We start from the raw sequence: 3,619 nt of genomic DNA, 5'->3' as shown, positions 1-3,619 counted from the left end.
ACCAAAGACAACGATGAAGCGATTTGTCTACTGCCATCCCTCTCCAGCCTCTGACAAACAGAGGCCAGGGACACCATTTTATCCCCTGGCTAATAGCCTTTTATGGACCTAATCTCCATGAAATTATCTAGCTTCTCTTTAAACTCTCTTATAGTCCTAGCCTTCACCGCCTCCTCTGGCAAGGAGTTCCACAGGTTGACTACACGCTGTGTGAAGAAGAACTTTCGGTTATTCGTTTTAAACCTGCTACCCATTAATTTCATTTGGTGTCCTCTAGTTCTTCTATTTAGGGAACTAATAAATAACTTTTCTTTATCCGCCCTCTCTACACCACTCATGATTTTATAGACCTCTATCATATCCCCCCTCAGTCTCTTCAATTTAGAAAAGAGAAGTCCCAGTTGCTTTAACCTCTCCTCATATGGGACCCATTACAAACCCCTAATCATTTTAGTTGCCCTTTTCTGAACCCTTTCCAAGGCCAAAATATCTGTTTTGAGTGAGGAGACCACATCTGTACACAGTATTCAGGATGTGGGCGTACCATAGTTTTATACAGGGGCAGTAAGATATTCTGTGTCTTATTTTCTATCCCTTTCTTAATAATTCCTAGCATCCTATTTGCCTTTTTGACCGGCGCTGCACATTGTGTGGAAGTTTTCAGAGTGAGTTTCCCAGGTGAAGCAGACGGGCAGACACCTGGCGGGGAGGTTCCAGCACCAGAGGAGAGAGGCGAGGGAGGTGTTGGAATAGAGGATGAGGAGGGATAGCTCACATGATCAGAGTGGGGCTACTGGAGGAGTGGGCACAAAGAGGAGTGGAGGGGGGCAGGTCTCAGGAAGGCTGAGGGCAGTGATAGGGGCAGGAGTCAGGACAGCAGAGGAGGGTGAGGAGTTGGGGGGCAGCAGGCACGAGGGGAGCAAGGGAAGAAGACATGGCAGCAGAGAGAAAAGCTAAAGGTTTATAAAATATTTATTAATAACTTGGGTGCCACAGTGGCACATCCAAACAAGCCACATGAACTTGGTGATTACCAGTTCTGTTTACTTCCTTTAGGGCAGGTGGCACTGGCCACTGTCAGCTGACAGGCCTGGACTAGATGGACCTTTGGTCTGACCCAGTTTGGCCGTTGTTATATATGAACATAGCCAAACCGGACTGTAACGGCCAGGATTGCCTCTTGAGCCTTCAAAAAAAAATTGGTGTTACATTAGCTAGCGTCCAGGCATTTGGTACAGAAGCTGATTGAAGTGGTTAGGTTACATAACACAAACGGGTCAGGTGTGGGAGTGTCCTTCACACCCTCTGCTGGTTAGCCAGGGCAAACACTTTTAGTCCCCCCACCTTTTTGGGAGGGGGGTGTGGATCTCTACTTGAATCTCTCCTAGGGTGCTTTTTAAATAGCATGCAGGCAGCTTGCAGACATTTCACTCTTGTGACTGTTATTTTTAATTCCATGTAACTAGCTTCCTCACGCTCTGACTAGGTAGCCCAGTGCATACAACTGGAAACAGTTCACACAGTGCTGCTGGCGAGACCCTGGACTTCAGTGTGACCAAACAGTCTACAGTTAGCTCCAAAACATCTCTCCTGCCTTTCTCTATGTCAGCCCTTAAAGTCGATGCAATAGGCTTGAAGGTCTGGACTCCCATCGGTTAGAAATGCGATCTAATGTGGTTAAGTTTGACCTAAACTCCTAGTGCTTATCTCAGGCAGCTCCTTGGTTCCATGCAGCTCCTGGAAGCCACTGGGATCTCCGTATGGCCCTAGCCGAGGGCGGGGAGAGGTGCAGTGGTGCTGGCCAGGGGAGAAAAGGAAGAGGAACGGGCTTGCGTGAAGCAGAGCTGGGGGGGTGCAAGGGGACTGGCTGGGGAAGATCAGGAGGGGAAGTGGGAGAGAACCGGCTGGCAGGGAAGGGGGGGGCTGAGCAAATTGGCCGGCGGGGAGCAGGACTGACCTGGGCGCTTGCTGCCTGTCCCGCACAGGCTCCCAGCGACACACGAGTGAGGAGGAAGCTTCCCCTCCTCCTCACACTCAACCGACTGAGGGCTCCCGTCAGCAATCGTGGCCCCATCTCGCAGCCGGGAGTCCCAGCTGCTTCCCCCACCCCCGCCAGGCGTGCAGTCGGAAAAATCAGAAAATACCGGACATTGTACATGCCCAGTATTTTCTGGGTTTTTTTACCAGACAGAGCGTGCAAATACCGGACACCTGGCAACCCTAACTCCAGCTCTGATTCTGGCTTCAGTCCCCCAAGGAGTCAGGGCTCTGGACTTTAATCCCACACCGCAGGGAGTGCTGGGGCTCCAGGCTTTAGCCACATGGTCTGGTCCCAACGTTAGGCCTCCAGGCTACTGCCATGCAGCTTGGGTGTCAGTCCCACGGTGTTGCTAGGTTCAGAACTTTGGCCCCAGAGGCTGTGGTGGAGCCTGGGGCTCTCCTTGGCTCCAGGCCTGGTTTCAGCCCTGTGGGGACCTGTGGCCCCATGAAACTGTCTTGTGGCCTCTCTGGTGGGTCTCAGATGCTTGGTTAAGGATCGCTAGTGTAGAATAACCAGCTTTTAATGGCAAAAAGAGCCAAGCCCTTGCTCTGAACACCTTCACCACTTTCCTCCAGGCTGCGTCGGTCAGTAGTGCCAACCTCAACTATTAAATTATGATGAGGTTAATTGTTTACTTGCTATCCGGTTTGAGCAGCTAGCGGTCACACAGCTTCTCCACAACTGTAAGAGGAAGAGGAAAACCGCTGTGATTGTCTCAATATTCCATCAGCCCAGTGGCTGAGGCTTTAAAAACACTTGATATGAGTTTTAGAGCTGAATTTTGCCGAGTGCTGCAGCATAGATAGGTTTCTGCATCCAGTGTCCTGTCACGCTGCAGTGATTTTTCACTCTGTAACAGGGCAGGCGTGCTGCTCCCGTTCTGTGCTTGGTATTTGAACATTCCTTTCTGTTGTAAAGAGGTAAATGTTGTGAAATAAACCAATGTCATTTACTTGGGGTTGATTCAGCTACAATTAAACTGGCCCGTGCATTAAGGCAGCTGTGTACACCCCTGCCAAGGAACAGAGTCTGTGAAAGCATATGGAAGAGTGTGTTTGTCATTTCATGGTAGCAGGATTTGAAATGCTAGCACTCTCACGTAAAGCCAGCAACTTCTGAAAATTGAAAGCTTCTTTCCTGTAATTTTCGCTCTACTTCTGGAAACAGCGTGTGTTGGAACTAGGGCCAGGAATGTCTTTACTATCTTCCCTGTTCAGTACCTGACAGTTTGCTGCTGCTCTAGGATTTGTTGATACATTTCATGGATGTTGGGCTAGCTTCCAAATCCCATTGCTCTCCTCAAAGAATGAAATATAGACATGTTCCTCACGCTTCCTTCCAGCTAGAGTTTACATCATTTGAAAACGTCAGCAACTTGAGGTAAGGCCTAAATATTTCTCTTTGAAGCATGCATGTATTCTTTGCAACTGAATTTCTAGACCATGGAATTTGAAGAGAAGGCTTTGAAAGTCATAACTTTCTGTACCAAGTATATAAAAGTAGTATCTTCTTGGAAATAGGGTTGTTATGAGTTTTACCCAATTAGGTAACTTGTACATTTCTCTACCACAATAAAAT

This window comes from Pelodiscus sinensis, chromosome 12 (assembly GCF_049634645.1).
Source record: "Pelodiscus sinensis isolate JC-2024 chromosome 12, ASM4963464v1, whole genome shotgun sequence".
Classification (NCBI taxonomy): domain Eukaryota; kingdom Metazoa; phylum Chordata; order Testudines; family Trionychidae; genus Pelodiscus; species Pelodiscus sinensis.
The sequence above is the reverse complement of the archived record's forward strand: the minus strand, read 5'-3'. Positions refer to the sequence as shown.